This window comes from Dioscorea cayenensis, chromosome 10, assembly GCF_009730915.1.
Source record: "Dioscorea cayenensis subsp. rotundata cultivar TDr96_F1 chromosome 10, TDr96_F1_v2_PseudoChromosome.rev07_lg8_w22 25.fasta, whole genome shotgun sequence".
In the NCBI taxonomy this organism is placed as follows: domain Eukaryota; kingdom Viridiplantae; phylum Streptophyta; class Magnoliopsida; order Dioscoreales; family Dioscoreaceae; genus Dioscorea; species Dioscorea cayenensis.
In genome coordinates this window covers 10,777,735-10,797,091 of record NC_052480.1, presented here as the reverse complement: position 1 = coordinate 10,797,091, position 19,357 = coordinate 10,777,735, and positions in this window count along the sequence as shown.

Genomic DNA, 19,357 nt, shown 5'->3' with positions numbered 1-19,357 from the left:
AGGTATTGAGTGTGGTCTATGTTAAGCTTGTTACTATTACAAAAGAAAGATCGGTTTTGTTTTGTGCTCTGTGTGTGGTGGAAGATATTGAAGTGTGTGGGTGGGATTTCTGCTTGGGGTTTTCAAGTGAGTCATGTGGGGAGATTTCTCGGCTAGTTTTATGTTGTTTTGCAGCTTTTAGATGCATGTGCTGCACCTATCTCGGACCAGTCGATTGTTATGATTTGTGTAATGTTATAATGTACTGATTCTTTTCATTTTGATATGGTTTCGGTTTAAAAATGAGGTTTCACGTTTAACTAAATGAGATGTCCTGGTTTAAATGTTGTCTACTGTTTAAGTATTTGTTGTCTGTTTTATATAAACTAGTTCTACGTTTATCAGATGATATCTCCGTTTGATAGCTGAATATTCTGCTCAAAATCTTATATTTCCGGCAATGTGTTGTTATTGTCGCGAGCTTTTGTTACTGGCGGTCAACCTAGTTAACGTGATGCGTCTGACACTGATGAGTGGAGACCTTATTTGAATGAAAGATAACATGACCCCTCGACCTTTGGGAGATCATCCGAAGGACACCCGTTCGCGTCATTTGAGCGGGAAGCTATCTACTAAGGGGAGCCCTTCTTGATTCTCTATTGCAAAAGATGCGATGGTCGCTGCAATAAATTTAGGATTCGGGGGAAAGCTGCTTTGAGTTCGGGCCTGAATGATAGCCAGCTGGTTCTTAGTAGTAGCGCTGTGATGGCGTGCAGGTTTGTGTGTTTTGAAGAATAAAATCCGATCGGTGTTCGAGAAGGTAGGTGTTATCAAAACCTATGAGAGGCACGAAGGGAGGTCCAGTGAGGCGCTCGTGTCCAACTTGTTACGACTGAGAGGAGGAGGAAGAAAGAAATTTTGTCAAACTCGATGATTTGTACCTCATGGGTGAGTGCGGTCTCTTCCCAAATACATCATGCTGGGTTCCAGGCTGGATGCGTTGATTATGTGATCGATGCCCTTGCAGCCGTCGGTGAGCGCATCGCGCGGCGCCGCTGAAGTGCTGATGGAGGGACATTCCTGGCCGGCCGCTCGGTCTGCAGATAGATGCGGCCGAAAGAAGACCGCTACGGGGATATGTTAAAGTGTGCTCGGTCTGGCGCTTCGCGTATGGTTCTGGCGCCGGAGCGGGAAAGAAAGTCCGATTCAGCGAGATCAAGGATGTTGTGCTACGGTAGAAAGTAGTTACTGAGAAGCGGCGACGGTGAGAAACCAACTTGTCATCAGCTTGAAGGAAAGAGTAGGTAAATCAGTGAAACGGATAATAAACAACATAAGTCTATCAATGTTTAAAACATTTTATTTAAGCTGTTAAATGTGTTATTTACTGTGTAAAACTTATTATTAAAGGTTTAAAACATTGTGTTTTCCCATTTAAATAAATTCGATAATGTTTAATATATAAAAACACTATGTTTACTTTAGTTGTCATAGTTTAAAGCCGAATGATTTATTCCAAAATTGTTTGGTTTTACATATGTTAGTTTCTACGGTGGATTCCGTGAGTCTTTGAAGAAAGAAATATATGTTAGAGCCAAGCCGGCAGGATGCTATTGCTCCGAGAACTACTTGCCACGGTCTTGGGGATGAGAGAGGCGACCTCATCAGTCTTGGCGCTTAACCCGTTCTCGTACTTCACGCCCACCACGTTGCGTTTCCTCGTCTTTGGAGAAGCCCTCCCCCCACCCGGCCGGATTGCAGGCCCTCCCCTACCACGATAAAAGGCGGTTCCGATTATGGCGGCTCCGGAGCCATGGCGCCCCTCCGCCGTGGCGCAGCCCGCGGCGACGATGGCGAAGATATCGCTGCAACTCTTATGCGGGCGTGCGAGATATTGATGACCGAGTTTCCTCGGGTGTAGCGGCTCGTGTTAAAGCTACGGAAGGAGCGTTCTAATCGACTTCTGCGTCCCTCGAGGGACAGCCCGAAAAGACACCGGGGACGAGCGCCCGGGGTGACGGCGGCGACATCGCCAGGGTGGCCATTCAAGGCGGCCATTCGAAGAGACTTCGAAAAAGAGAGGGACAATCTGCCCTGTCTCCACCGCGGTAGAGCGATGAGGCAATGCCAGTAGCCATCGATTCTGATCTTTATTGAGGTCTATCGCCATGATGACATAGCCATGGCGGTGGAGGAGCATCATAGATGATATGACGTGGCAGTGATGGAAAAGATCATCAATTCTCTTGTTAGCGAAATCCCGACCGGTGGAACAGTGCAGAGATGCAGCATCAAAAGAGGAACACAATCCACGAAGAGACAAGAACAAGACTAAGGTTTTGTCTCACGCGATGATCTTTATTCTTGGTAGCCACGGTGAGAAGATAGTTGATTGTTGCGTAGTGGCTACCCTGTCACTCGGCATCAAAGCGGGACACAATCCGACAACAAAAATCATGTAAGGATGTGTGCGGGTTGATCGCTGTGCGTCGTCGCGCGTGAGAGCCGGGACGCTATCCACAACAGAACAACACGTAAGATGTGATGTCGCGGTTGATGTTGTCGCCATCGTCCCCGCATCGAAGGAAGATCGCGGCTGGTGCTAAACACGCCAAGGCTCAACGACGGTGCTCCGCATGAAGACCCGACCGATCAGACGAGGAGATGATCAAGGCGATAACAATGGGACAGGCGGCCGGAGTCGTGATTCGAGAGAGAAGATGGGTTGGTGAATTTCGTCTTAACAAGTCACGAGCAAGAGTTGATGAGGATCTTCCTTAATTGCTCAGAGTATGGACGGGATGTAGGTTTAGAGAGTTTTTCATGATAGTGTTTAAATTTTGTTTATAGTGTTTAACTTTCTATTGATATTGTTTAAATGTTTATATGTTATCGTTTAAGTTTTCTACTTAGCGTTTAATTATTTATAATATCATTTGAACATTTATAATATCATTTAACTATTTAGAATATGGTCTAATTTGATACTCTCGTTATCATTTAATCTCGACAGCATCGTGTGGAAGAATGACAGTGTCGACTCACACCGAGCGAAAGTTTATACACTACGCTTGAGGGGAAGGAGATAGTCAAGATATGATGTGATGGACGCTTTTTATGCATAATACAAAAAGTCGCTGAGCAAAGTGCCATATCCCTACAAGAAGCGCGCCTCCATCATAAGACCGTTAGCGTTGTTTATGTCAAAGCATGATATGGCACAGCATGAGCAACTATGGCTATGATCGCGGAGATCTGTCATGGCGACTTGCATGAAGATTCAAAGTATCATCCTCCGATAATAATGAATGACCACTTCATGTAGTACGTCCTTGACAATGACAAACAAGAATCTGAGCATTATTCTTCATGCGCGGTGTATGAAAAAGACGCGTCGGACATGGTATAGTTCTTTAATTATTCCGGCGATGAGTGTTTGTTATTTAATTTGAGTATGTTAATCTCAACCTGCATATCTCGATAGTGGAATCTATTCTGACACGGTAGCGTCGATATAGAGTTCGGCGGTCGACGACCGCAGTACACTCTGCTGCAACATGGAAACGACCCGAGAAAAACAAGGAAGGCGTCGATTGCGCCATCTATGTCATCGCGGTTTATCGAGCAATTACTTTTGGGGTGAGAAGCTCGGCTACAGCGAGACAGGGGCATTCCTTACCGAGATTAAAGTATGTTACCCGCACTTACTGGGGAGGGAGAGCGTCCATGAGAAAGGGGTCGTCGAGGCGGGTTAAATTTTGTTTTTCTCGGAAGCGGACTTGTATTCAATTGCATTGTTTTCATTTTTCGTTGAAACATGACTTATACATGTCAATGTAAATTTTGTTGTTTTCAATTGTAAAGCATGTTAAATTCCATTCAGTTTCATTTCATTGTTTAATCTAAAATGTGATTGTTTACATTTCAATTTAATTATTTAACTTTACCATATATCGTTTAAATATTAGTTTGAAAGCTTGATTAAAATTACGAGTTCTCTGTTTAACATAACATCTATCTCTGTTTAAATAAGCGATAGCTACTGAAGTATAAGAGTTTAAATATATGAAAAATTAGCGGTCAATTCAAATTGTTTCTCTTTAGAAGTCGACTTATTTTGCAATGCCCTGATCGGCGACAGTTTTCATTACAATATCTATGATAGTGACGGATCCGTGGCGTGTGATTGTTTACATTTCATTTTAATTATTTAACTTTACCATATATCGTTTAAATATCGGTTTGAAACATTTAAAATTCGGGTTCTGTTTAACATACACTGTCTACTGTTTAAATAACGGATAACCTTGTGAAGAATAAGAGTTTAAATATATACTGAAAATTTGGCGGTCAATTCAAATTGTTTTCTCTTTAGAAGTCGAGCTTATTTACAATGCCTAGTCAGCAGACGGTTTCATTACAAGATCTACGATTGTGACGGATCATAGCGATGGTCAATGCCAACTTCGAGGACATCAAACTCTTGCGACTCGATCCTCTTTCGTCTAGGGCGCCCGGTACGCCTTCTGCGTCACGAGGCGATCATAGCGAAAGCTCCCGTTTCGATGCGAAGGCTGTCGTCGATCGGGTATGGAATCTGACTTCCTTATCGCCGGTTGTAATTGTCGACGGTGAAGTAGCCGCTAATAAATCGATGAGCGTTGGTGTCTATACGCATTATTGCTACGGCATAGCGTGTTGAAAGGGATACCATAAACTTGCCACCTTCGACATGAACAAGTTCTAATGGCAAGATCCATAGAGTTGCTTCACTGGTCATAAGTAGGTCTCTACCTTCGAATGTATGTCTGGGCATAAGTAGGTCTCGTTTGTTAGCTTGCTCACCTGGGTTACATAACATGTCGCATCAAACTTGTACCTACAAAATAACGTTAAACAAAGATAGTGATGGTTAAATAATTCGTGAACCCTGTTTAAACATTATTCTAAAAAGTTAAGCGATAAGATCAATATCTAATGTCGGAGAAGCCCTAATTAAACAAAAGATGGAAACATTTTTAAAGGGTAACCACGCGAAATGTTAGAGTGTAAATCAAAAATTCAGTGAGACCTTAAAGTTGACCATTTACGTCACCGGTAAATGAAAGAGCTTCTTTTGATCCAAGCATTGAGCGACTCTGCGACATTTGAATACCATCTCACTGCAATGATCACCTCACGAATAGATAATTACACTCAATGTGCCATATCCGATTTATTAATCAACTAGCTGATGAGCTTCGGGTGATGTGGCTGTGGTTACGTTCACGGTATCATCGAAATCTTTAGCCGTGGATGCCCACGCCAATCGCAGGAAGCATATCGACGAGCACTCATCCTCAAATGCCTTCCCAAGTCGACATTGGCTTTTCATGAAAATTGGCCTCCAAATGTCGAAGAGCGGTATGCATGTGGCAGAAAGGGAAGACTCTGCAATTGCGTTTTACAAGGCCCTTCGACTGATCGTCTCGAAGGTAATTATCTCACGATAACCTCCTTCCTTGTAGTAAGCATCGCCTAACTTAGATATGAACCAAGTCGATTAGCATCGGTCTCGTTGTCGACTATCTACAGAAGGCGACGTGGAAAAACCATTGTTTCCATATTTCCACATGGCAGCGGTAGTGTACCTCGATATTTTCCAAGGAAGTGGGTACCATCGAGCGACGTGACTGCAAGCCCTCTTGAATTCCACAATACATGCTTGTCGAAAAGAGAAAGAAGCAGCGTCTAAAATGATCACCGTCTCTTTCCATGATCGCAATCTTTGCGGAAGTTTAGTCTCGACGCCTTATCCACGTACCAAAGCAAGCGAGTCATGGTCGGAGATGTCAGCTGCCAGTCGAGGACCACCGGGCATACTCTTTTCCCAACCAAGCGCGCTTGTATGGTATATGGACACCATGTTCCCGCAACATGTCGCCGAATCGTCGATGGCCTTAGCGAGGGCCGGTCTGAGCTTCGAATCACTCGATGCGCTTACCCATTTTTGGGCGGCTTTTCGGATGTAATCGCGAACCTATACCACCGCAGTGTGTGGCCGGGTTGATTGCCTTGATCTGAAAGTATTTTTATTATACTCTTTTTGAAGCATGAAGGCGCCCGATGACAGACCATCGGCCGGCGCATTCCACGATCGCCCGATGTTTCTCGTTCTTTATGAATTTGAAGTCAAAATTTCGTTTCATTGCATGATTTGAAATCGTCCGAAATGTTCCACAACGTCAAATTGTTGTCCAATATCTAGCGATAGCACTTGAGAATGGTCTCGACGAGGATGGAAGACATCCCAGACCGTCGAGAGTCGCCCATGGGATTGAGCGGGAGCACTTTCAGCGAGAATCGAATTCTACGCTGACACTTGAGTCGAATGAAAGATCAATATATTAAAAAGTGAGAATATAATATTTAAGGGATAATGCCAATATTTAAAGCGTTAAATTAAATACTTAAACCGTTACCGATTAGACGTAAATGAATAGTACAATATGTTAGCGATGGCGAAGCATATTTAAACAATAATGAACCCAGTCTGTTGGATCAAATAAAAGAGAAGGAACTTACTGATGAGTAGAACTCGTTTTCGTTAGGATTATCGCATATGGCACATTGTCTATCTCGACAAGAAGATCAACTACACGCGTTTGAAGATGGAGTGCACGTGACACGATCGTTTGGAAGTTAACATCAGTTTTTCTATTGGACAAACAGTTTATATCGACATACGGTGTGATAAACTTCATACGACAAGGGATACTTGAGACCCCATCGTCTCACATATCTCGATTAACACCAACTCCCAAGAAGTCGGGATGTGAACATTAGCACTCTTCCCTCGCGTTGAATCTAGCAATACTGCATAAAAATTCTCCATAATATACTGGGCGAAAACCAAATCGTGCAGAACAAATGAAATGAAGAACAAAAAGAAGGCGAAGAAGAAGAAAAAAAGAAGATGTAAACAACAAACAGCGGTCGAGATAGGCACAAAAAGTGCAGGTTGTATGCATAGAGGATAGACTAGACGTGATGTGATGTGATTGGGCGGTATTTTTCCCTCCATCCCAAGGGCAAAAGGAAATATATGTATCGATGTCGTGAGGAAGACATATTGTCATCGTCTCGAATGAAAGTTCTCACCTCAACATGAGTCTCTGTTTAAGCGTCAAGCTTTTTATGTTTAAAAAGCGAGATACATATAGTGTTTAAAATAACGGTTTACTTTTTAACTAAAGTCTATATAATGTAAATAATATGTAAAACGTTTAAACATCTTTATGTATGTGATTAAACACCGTTGTCGTTGTTTAAAGATAAATCGATTATTGTATAACTTTTTGTATTGTTTCTGATGCTTCGTTCTTTATTATGTCTCTGTTTAAATTTGAAAATACAAATCTCGATAACATTCTTATTCAATATTAACTTTATTTTGCCCTATTTAAATTTCATTTTTATCGAGTTTAACATTTTTTCTTATGAAAGTATCAGCGTAATTACAATGAAATGTACTTAAAATACAAATCTCTGATAAAAATACATTTAATATAATACAATACAACATTCATTTTATTATTAAATATCAGTAAATAATTACAGAACCACATCACTTAAAAATACAAATCTCGATAAAAATAGAATGTAAAGACAATACAAAAATTCTCTGTTTAAGCTACAAACTCTACATGTTTAACATGCAGCGTAACCATGCAGACGATCGTTGCTTTATAGATCCAAGTACACCTTTGAATCACGGTGTCCACAACACTCGCTCCGGCCCGAGACCACATTTTTATTGATCGAGTTCTTTTTGAAAGGATATGTGATGAACCTTCTTCGTAATCATCCATAATCAACTTGTAGGTGAAACTTTTTCTTCTTGACCCAAAGGCGAAACCCACTTCCGTCGTTGTTTCCCGGTAGAGTAGAGCAAGAAGGCGACCATTTCGACTTGGGCAAGAAAAAGATTTTCACCTAGTCAATGCTTAGGGATGACAAGAGGAAAGCGATCATGACACATCACCGTAAAAAGTCTATGATCTTAAAAATGTGGTTTGAATGGAGCAAATGTCATCGAACACCAAATGTTCACTCGGCGGGATGGCCATCACACAAGAAGAGGAAGAGGGTGGTTGCGCCTGTGAGAGTATGTTCAGCGAAAATGGTTCTTCCTTCCCGTTTATCTCTGCAATCAACGACCTGCTTTGCCGCTTTGGCTTCCGATTATTTATGTATGCGACGGACGTGGAAGCGCTTGGGTAACTAGGCGTGCATTAATGCAACGGAGACCGCATGCCGCCACCATCGCGTTAGTATATTTTTAAGCGGATAAAAAAATACAATTTAAGCGATAAAAAGAACAAATTTAAACATAGAAGCCAATATTTAAAACAATAACGGATATATTTAAATCTAAAGTTCAATATTTAAACAATACTAAAAGTATATACACAATGCCTACTCGTCGGCAGATTCATTACGCGATCGCGATTGTGGCCGGGAGCGTGGTAATGGCTACAACACAACTTGCGGATCGGAAGGGGTGGCGATGAGCGGCAGAGCAAAAACTCTCCATAATTTAATCGGAAGAGCTAAAATTGGTACACCAAATGAGAAAAAGAAAAAGAAGAACAAGAATAAGAACAAGAACAAGAAGAACAAGATATGAGCACCCTAAACTTTGTTTGAGAAAAAGCAAGCGGGGAGGCGTTGGAAAACTATGCATAAAGTTCGGACATGATGTGATTGGGCGCCATTTTTCCCTCCTTTACAAGGGCAAAAAGGAATTTTCATATCATGGACCCACTAACTTACGGAGGGAGTTAAAGGAATGTAAAATATAACAGGAGGGTATCAGGGTGTGCAAAAAGTTGGATGGGGTTTTTGGGAAGTTTTTGAAAATGACGAGGGGTGAGCATGTAATTTTTCCCTTATTATTATTATATCTTTATTATTTATATATTTTTTATCGACTTAATCTATTAAATTATTATTATTATTATTATTTATTTATTTAGTTTATTTTTTTATCGATATATATATATATATATATATATATATATATATATATATATATATATTTATCGATTTGAATTAATGTTTTTATTGTTATTAATTATTAATTTATTTTATTTTATTATTATGTTTTATCTAATTGTATTATTATTATTTGGTTTGATTTGATTATATTTAATTAATATAGATTTTATCTGATTTCATTTATTTTTATTTTATTTAATTTTATTTGATTTGACTTATTATTATTAATTATTTATTATTATTATGATTTGATTGATTTATTATTATTATTATTATTTTTGATTATTATATTTAATTATTTTTTTTTTTTTTTTTTATTTTTATTTTTATTATTATTATTTTACTTGGTGATTTGCATTCATGGTTGATCTTAGGATTGAGGTTGCCTCGAGATTTGTGCCCTCGTGTAATCTTGGGATTTGAATATTTTTGGATCCCTCGACATCGGGGTCTGGCGGGTCTTGAGACTTGTATTTTTGGATATTTTGGATCGCCTCGAGATCGTGCTCCCGGTGATCCCGAGATTTGAGTATTTTTAGAGCTGCCTCGAGGATCGATGCTCTTGCAGTGGTCTTGAGACTTGTGTATTTTGGATATTTTGGATATTTTAGATCGTCTCGAGATCGGTGGTCTTGGCTGGTCCTCAGATTTGAGTATTTTAGACTGCCTCGAGATCAATGCTCTTGGCTGGTCTTGAGACTTGTGTATTTTGGATATTTTAGATCGCCTCGAGATCGGTACTCTCGGCTGATCCTGAGATTTGAGTATTTTAGACTTTCTTGAGATCGGTGCTCTCGACTGGTCCTGAGATTTGTGTATTTTGAATATTTTGGATCGCCTCGAGATCGGTGCTCTCGGCAGATCCTGAGGTTTGAGTATTTTAGACCATCTTGAGATCGGTACTCTCAACTAGTCCTGAGATTTGTGTATTTCAAATTGCCCCGAGATCGGTGCTCTAGGCTAGTCTTGAGATTTGTGTATTTTGGATATTTTGGATCGCCTCGAGATCGGTGCTCTCGGCTGATCCTGAGGTTTGAGTATTTTAGACCGTCTTGAGATCGGTACTCTTGAGTGGTCACGAGATTTAAATATTTTAGACGGGATGCTTGAGATCGGTGCTCTCGGTGAGCCTTGAGATTTGAATATTATGAATATTTTGGATCACCTCGAGATCGGTGCTATCGGCTAATCCTGGGATTTGTGCATTTTAGACTGCCTTGGATCTGTGATCTCGGCTAGTCTTGAGATTTGAATATTTTGAATATTTTGTTTAAATTAGGAAATACATTTAATTTATAAACAAATGCCCCCTTCATACTTCTCTCACGAAGAAATTTTAGTGAGATTGAGTGAGAGAAGTAGGAACTTCAAAACTTTTTATATGTCATGCCCGATCATGTGTTTTTATTCATGAAAATGAAACCTTAAGATTACATGGCATGTATTTTATTATAGACAGAAGTACATAAAAGTTAATGTTTGCCTCAGGAAATACGCGCAATGGTACATGACCTGTCTACCCCTTTTTTTTATTTTAAGGGACCAGACGTTCCTTCATAGACAAACATTCTACATTATACATAGTACTTCTTTAGGAAAAGACCATTAATAGGTGGCATGGGTCTCTCTCCTTTGTCATCAATGAGTTGGTATCGCCTCTTCAGTAGAGCGATCTCCACGACATACGGACCTTCCCAATTTGCTTTTGAATTTTGCCCCGACCCGCTTGTTGGTGATGATAGGTCTTCTGAGTACAAGAACCATTTCTCCTTTTGTAAATGTACGAAACCTAGCCAGCTTATTATAAGCTTGAGACATTTTTGCTTTGTAAACTTCAAGATTACATGTGTACCTCTACCCTTTTTTCATCAAGAGAATCTAACTCATCTAGGCGAATTCGAACATTATCTTCATTTGATATTTCATTACATAGATGCCATCCTTAATGAAGGAATTTGAATTTCAAGTGGTGAGGGGCTGTGAGTTTCCAAATACTAAAGAGCATGGTGTGCATGTTTGTGTTGGGGTCCTATATGTGGTATGATAGGCCCATAGCATCTCAAGAAGTCTTTCATGCCAATCCTTTTTATTTTTGGACACAGCCTTCTTTAGCAATTTTGAGAGAGTCTTGTTAAATGCTTCATAACCCATTTGCTCTCGCGATTATAGATGGAGGTATACCTCCAGTCTATTTTGTGATGTTGTGCAAATCTTCCAATTTTAGAAGTTCTAAAAGAGGGGCCATTATCTGAGATAATTCTTCTTGGAGTTCCAAATTTGTATAGGATATTTTCTCTGAAGAATTTTTATGATGTTTTCGAGTCTTTACTTCTCTTAAAGGAATAGCCTACGCCCATTTGGAGAAATAGTCTTTGCGGCCGATATGAAATCGATGCACGGATGATGATGGAGCTCGATGGGGCCAATCACATCTGTTCCCCATATCTCGAAAGGCCATGAAGAAATTGTCGGATGTAAGGGATTCGGATGTTGATGAATAAAATCCCCATGAATCTGACATAAATGGCAATTTTTGGCATATTCAATGCAATCTCTGACCATGGTTGGCCAATAATATCCCATGCGCTTAATCTTAAGTCACATCTTGGGTCCGGATTGGTGTGCACCACATATCCTTGAGTGTACATCATGCATGACTTCTTTTGCTTCTTCATATGAAAAACATCGCAGGAGTAGCTGATCATATGATTTGCGGTACAACGTTTCATTAATGAGGGTAAATCTTAGAGCTCTTCGCTTTATTTAAAGACTTTCTGATTTGTCCCCTGGCAATTTATCATATTTCAAATATTCCATGAATGGTTTTCTCCAATCTTCCTCTGGTATCTTGAGGATGAAGGCTTCCATCTTTCCTTCAATATTTTCTTCTTCGACATCACTTAGAATTGTACTTATGGGTGTTCTATTTCTTATACTGATTTGAACTTCATCATGATCTGGATTTGCAAGCTCTTTCGCTATTCTTGCCAAAGAATCAACTTCTCCATTTTCTGATCCTGAAACCCTGCTCAACTGCACTTGGGGAATTTTCTTTATTAACATTTTGACCTTCTTATAGTATTTAAGAAGTTCAGCTTTGTATACTTTGTATTCTCCTTCGACTTGTTTGATGATGAGTTGTGAGTCTCCAAATATATGGATACATTGAATTTCCATTTTGATTGCCAATTCCAAACCAACTATGAGAGCTTCATATTCCGCTTCATTGTTTGTGCATGACTCTCTAAGGGAAAGTGCATATATAAGGATTCCTCCTTCTGGTGTGACAAACACAAGTCCTATCCCGGCTTTAATTTGTGGAAGCTCATACCTCGATGCTCGGCTTTTATGGACGATACCCCATCAAAATACGATCAGCCATTCTACTTCTTCTACTGATAGCGTCTCTTCATCGAGGGAGATCATAATTAAGGGGATGAATCATCGGGGAGAGGATCGCAGCCAAAAAATCTGCTAGTGCTTGCCCCTTAATAGCTTTTTGTGGAGTGTATGTTATATCAAACTCCATTAAGATCAGTGCCCATTTTGCAAGTCTTCCTGTGAGTAATGGCCTTGTCATAAGATATTTGAGAGGATCAATTTTGGATATGAGGATAATTTTGTGTGCCAGCAAGTAGTGCCTCAATTTCTTCACTGCAAACACCAAGGCTAAACAATGCTTCTCAATGGGTGTATATTTACTCTCAGCTCCTATCAACATTCTGCTGAGGTAATATAATGCATTTTCCTTGCCATCTTCATTGTTTTGAGCTAGCATGGCTCCCAATGATCCTTCTAAGGCAGCAGTATATAGGATTAGTGGTTTTCCCGAAATTGGGGCAGCTAATACTGGTGGATTCAGCAAATATTGCTTTATATCTTCAAAAGCTTTCTGACATTCAGAATCCCACTTAAAAGGTGTATTTTTCTTGACCAGCTTAGAAAAAGGTTTGCATCTTCCTGATAAGTTGGAAATGAATCTCCTGATATATGCCAAACGCCCTTGAAAAGAATGCAATTGCTTCAATGTTTGTGGAGGCGGCATTTCCATGATTGCTTTGATCTTAGAAGGATCTATCTCTATCCCTCGATGTCTCACAATAAAACCCAGAAACTTTCCTGATAGGACTCCAAAGGCGCATTTCATTGGGTTCATTTTCAATTTATATTCTCTGAGGCGCATAAAAACTGTCCTCAGATCATCAAGATGTTTGTCTTTTGAATTTGTTTTCACAACCAGATCATCTACATAGCATTCAACGACTTTATGAATCAAATCATCGAATATTCTGGTCATAGCTCTTTGATATGTTGCCCCCGCATTTTTCAAGCCAAATGGCATTACCCTGTAACAATATATGCCCATAGGTGTTCGAAAGGCAGTATGTTTCTCATCATCTGGGTGCATCTTGATTTGATTATACCCTGAGTATCCATCCATAAAGGAGAACATCTCATACCCAGAGGTGTTATCGATCATGATCTCCATGACTGGTAAAGGAAAATCATCTTTGGGACATGCTTTGTTCAAATCTCTGAAATCAACGCATATCCTTATCTGGCCATTCTTTTTCTTCACAGGGACTATGCTGGCAACCCAATCTGGGTATTTTTCTTCCCTGATAAAATTTGCTTCTATCAACTTTTTTGTTTCTTCTATCACTTTTTCTTCTAAATCAAATTTCATCTTTCTTGGGGCCTGCTTGACTGGAGTAACATTGGGATCAATAGCTAATCTGTGAACAGCTACTTCATTCTCCAACCCTGGCATCTCATTATAATTCCAAGCAAAACAGTCAATATATTCTTTCAAAAGAGCCTTGAAGGATTCTTTTTGTTCTTCTGTCAGTTGTGCACTTAAGAAAGTTGGTCTTGGGTCTTCATCACTTCCCAAGTTGATTTCAATTAACTCATCAATTGTTGCTTGACCACCATCCTCTAATTCAGGTGGTGCACTTTTCATCTTAACATCTTCTTCTTCCGTAGACTCCATCATGTAACACGAATGTCTAGAAGGTTCAGAATAACCTACCCCTCTCTTGTCAGGATGGGAATGGTTCCATAATTGATGAAAATTTTGGTATGATTTCTTTGACTAGTTTATTTTGCCCCCAAACTCTTCAACTATCGTCCTGAGTTTTTTAGGATACTGGCTTGGAAAGATTATAGGTTGGATTTCACTATCCTCTTCTTGTTCAATGTGTATAATGTCATCATTTGAAATTTTGTTATTTTTAACTCTGTAGAATAGAATGCCTCTTTCATCCTTATTTCGAGCTGGCACATAGAATGTCTTCAATTGCTCAACTGTGTCAACCTTCAAATCATCTAGGGATTTACAGAGGCCATCTGGAACCCTTGTGATATGCAATGTGCTTTCTTGGGCGGACCCTCTGGTTTGACTTGTATCATTTTCATCTCCTGAAGATTCAGTATCACTGCCATAGTGAGGCAATCCTGATTCTTTCTTTTTGGATATTGACATAGCATTAGATGGTTTTGCCAAAGTCTTTTCCATCAAGTTCAATGTTTGCCCCCTTTGGAGATACCAAGGTAGTATTTGGCATCCTCATAATGTCATGGACACCAAAAGGTTGAATTTCACCATCAATTCTGTGTTCTTCTCCATCCACCATATATTTCATGCATTGATGAAGGGTTGAAGGGACCATCCGGTTTTCATGGATCCATGGCCTACCCAACAAAGCTTTGTATGAGGCATCAGCATCAATTACATGGAACTTCACATCAGATATGATCTTTCCAAACTTGAGCGGGAGAGTGATAGATCCCAATGCTTTCTGACTATGCTGATTAAAGCCTTGAATAATGATCCTTTCTGGAGATAAATGACATATTTCCAGAGCTAATGCCCGAAGAGTATTGAGGGTCATTAGGTTTAAGGAAGACCCTGGATCAACAAGAATTCGATTGATCTTTATGCCGTCACAAGACCCTGTCACATACAATGGTCTATTATGCTCTGCAGTTCCAAGTAGTAAGTCTTCATCGGTGAATGATACTGAAAGTGTATGTGTTGCATACATAGCTTCTGTCATATTAATTTCAGCAAAATAAGCCTGATACTCCTCAGGGTTTTGTAGAGCATGTATTAAAGATTCCCTGACTTCTGTTGACATCATCAGTGCATCATACATGCTAAGTAGAGCCGGGACTTTCTTTAGGTGTGCCAGGATATTATAATCTGGTATCTTCAATGGTTTCTTTGGTAAGACATTTTCCTCTTCTATCATCTTCTCTTAATTTTTATCATTGGAGGTAGAAGCTTGTCTTGATTGGAGTAACTTGCTAGTTCTAAGTTGCGTTTGATGTACGTGGCAAGATACATCATCCTCTTCATCTGGAAAATTCAACTCATCATCAGAACCTTCCAGACATGTTATGGCACAGTAAACACCTCTCACTTTGAAATAATAATCAGTTAACTTCATATTTCCCAGGGAAACTTGCTTTTGTAGCCATTCTTGAAAATTCCGACAATCTTCAATAGTATGTCCCACAAGTCGGTGATATGGGCAATAATTTGGGTAGCTGTCCAAATGCATCAAGCACGACCTTTTGGGCTTAGGTAAGTCTAGCCCTTCTTCCATGGCTCGATTAAAAATCTCTCTTTTTTTGTCTTTTTTGATTTTGATGATTGAAGGAATGGATTTATCCTTAGCATTTGGTGTTGAGAATGTCGGCTTCATGATTTTTGAATCAACATTATCGCTTGTCGACTCTGGAGGATATATCCCAGATTCATCCCATTTATTATCAGCAATACGCAGTTGCATTAGCCTATCAGTTGATTCCTCTGTCACTCTTTGTATGCAAGAAGGAATTTCTTTAGCAGGCATCACTTTTCTCAAGATTTTATGTAAGTGTAGCTCTGAGAGTTTGGCATTTTCCTTCTTTACTCTTTCTCAGAATGTCATCTTCTTTTTCTGCTTCTTGCTAATATCAGGCCGACCATGGCGATCATATAGTTCTTCTGACTTAGAAAAACTATCTTCATCATCATTTTTGTTATATATGGGGTATTCACCTCCAGAAATAACCCTGCAAGTTTCCACTTGCATCGTTTCATCATTTTCTTCATCTAATTCCTCAAGTAGCTCTTTCACTTCCTCAGGGAAATACTCTTTAAGAGTGATCAACACCCTTTCCTTCTGTTCATATTCTTCAAGTGATTCAATATATTGTTCTATGATGGATTTCTTGTGTTTTGATCGCTCGTGTTTTTTTGCTTTTTTTCTTCTTATTTTTTTCTTCTTGGTTTGCTTTTATCTGAAGTCCCCCGATAGACACAAAAGTGTGTACACCCGCAAGCGCACGGGGTCGCAGTACAAACCACTCACGCATGCACGAGTGGGTCGTATTCCCAAGGGGCCCGAGGAGCTACCCTACTCACTTCTTACCCGTTGTTTAGCTCATCGATTCCAAGGTAGGAGAAAAGAAGAAAAAGAAAGCAAAAATGAAAAGCAAGATGAATTCTTAAGAAGTACAAAACAAGCAAAACACGGGAGATGCTCAAGGTTGGAAAATGGTCACGGATGTGGATTCCCAAGGGGGTTACTAAAGTTCAAAGGATACCGAGTAATTAAGCACGTGGCTAGTTGGACCGAGAAAACCAAAAACCCTAGGGTCAACCCGATGGTCACGGCAATTGACCCCTAACCCGTGCAAGTGTTGAGCCGGAATCTCTTCCACCCAACTTCCCACACGATTGCAAGGAGAATGTCGGTTTTCAAGTTAGGGTGGAAACACAAGTAGTTTTCAACCCTAGGATTGGAGGGGTACAAATACCCGATGGTCACGACAGTATTTATATAATGAACCCTTCCTAGTTTGGTGGAGTCTAACACTAAGGCAATGGTCATGCTACAAAGTGCTACCAAGAATTTGATACATGACTCAATCAAATGTACCAAAACAAGTAAGAACACCAAACAAGTATCTGAATAAGCCAAACATGCATAAACTACTCAAATAATCAAAAACATCACAAGTTCACCCCCTAGGTTCACCTACATCCGGTGTCCTAGGGGTTTAGTTGTTCATGCTCAACAAGAAAACAAAATAATCCATACAAACAACTAAACTAAACATGAGGAACACTCCCTCAAATGATGAAGGTCGAATGACGCAAGAATCCCCGGAGAAAGCCTTCCGAAGACGCCACTCAAAGGGGTGGCTTCCCGTTGTCTTCAACCTCCAAGTAATGATGCCCTAGAAGTAGATCCTCCTTGTTCTTACTCTCCCCGCCGAGAAATGCTCGGATTTTCCTCCCTTTTTGCCCTCCTAAAGCTTGGGTTCAAGTGATGTGGAAGTGTACTCCAAACCCTAGCCGGCCTTACCCCCAAAGAAGATGAAGAATCCAGAAGAAGATGCCCAAAAAATGCCCTTCAAGACCTTATAAGTGCCCAGATCCCGACCGGTAAACGGGTCAGTATACCGGCCGTATACCGACCCCTCGGGAATTTCAGTTTCTCCCGAGAAGCCCGCGATGAGCTACAGTGAAACTACTACAGTAACACTGCTACAGTACTTTGCTATAGTAATCCCGGCCCCCTGGAAACGCCGCTTTGTTGCTGAATTTATCCCCAATCGCGTCGCCGAGACCCCAAGGCTTCGAATGTGCCTGAAGTGTAAAAATAACACAATTTAAACCAAAAGGGCATCGATTCAACAAATAAATATAAAGAATTCTACAAAACAAATACATGCAGAGTACATACTTTTAGACGTTTATCATACATCCCCACACCTAAGCGTTTGTTTGTCCCCAAGCAAACAAACATAAAGAACTAAGGGAAATAAGATAAACGGCTAAAAATACGACCTCAAGCTCAAAAGTAAAGAACTCCACAAGCACGAATGGACAGAAATCAAGGAGTGAGCTGGTCAATGAATAGTGAAGTGATATTAGCTTTGTCTCATCTAGAATGCCCCAATGAGTGTGTGCAACCTCCCACCTTGACCTCCACACCATGGATTATCCCAGGATGCCCTTTCACCACACAAATAATGAAGATGACATTAAAGTGCCAAAGACTACTTCAATACTCGTAAAAGTCCTCCGTTCCTCAACACGATTTTTAACCCTTAAGTGATTAGCTAAACAAAGTTCCAAGAGATCACAAGAGATGCTTTATTTTCTTCCCACACACTTATACACACTTTCTTTTTCTTGGGTCCGCCTAACATAGACCGCAGATAAAATAATCTTTCGGATGGATGCACATGTCGGTTAGGCACAAGAGTCACCCACATACTCAATTACACATCACATAGACGCATTCATGCTTATAAACTTATAAAGCGTAGGAATACCCGACATAGACCCTTTTAACCTCTCATGATCCTCGACAAACAACTCGCTACAAACAAGTTCAGAGAGGAACTCGTAAGCTTTTAAAAGTGCATTGAAGACCGAATTTAACAAATTAATGCCAATGTCATCATGATGGGTTGGTTAGAGCGACAAGGTAGAGAGTGATCGTGAACATGTATACAGGTGCACTAGAGATGAAACAAAGCTACATTCAAGCATTACGAATGTCACACTCACACCTATCATTCTACCAAGCTAGGAAGTCCCTAACTAAACATTCATAGCCATCATAGGTAGTAAGCATGCAAAAGGATAAAATACTCCAAGTAAGAAAAACATTCCCACACCTAAAGTCGTACATTGCCCTCAATGTACCTAAGTCAGCAGAGAAAAATAGGGAATGAAAAACAATAAGCACAGAAATGGGGTAAAGACACTTCCCTGATTCCCAGGTGTGATTCCAAATTGCTCCACATGGATCAGGGGCATACCAGATAATGAGGGCAAAAAGTACAAGCTTCACAAAATTAATGATCCTGAAAAGAACAAGAAGCCAATCATCATTCACAATTTTTTTTTAAAGGGGGAAATGGAAATAAAATACGGGAGAGAGAGCGCCAACAGAAACAAAATAGGAGCATAGTAGGGGAAAGGCCCTAGCTAGCTCAAAAGTATAAGTCTGAACAACACACAACAAACAAAGATAGAATAGAAGAACAAATACAAAATACACAAAAGTATGTCATGGGTCTATGAAGCCGGAGGAAATCCTCAATGGAAAATAATTTATCCCAACCATCATGTGAAATGAGCTCCAACACCTTGCCATCTAAACCCAAAGTGCTCAAAGCTTCCCAATCGATTTTTCTCACCGTGCCGAACACCTTGCTTGATAAGAGTGCATAACGTGTTTTGTGTTCTTCTTTAGAAAACCTTGGTTCTTGCACGGGAGGAGTAGGTTCCCTCCTAGCCATCTTGGAAGCAAATCTCTTGATGGGCATC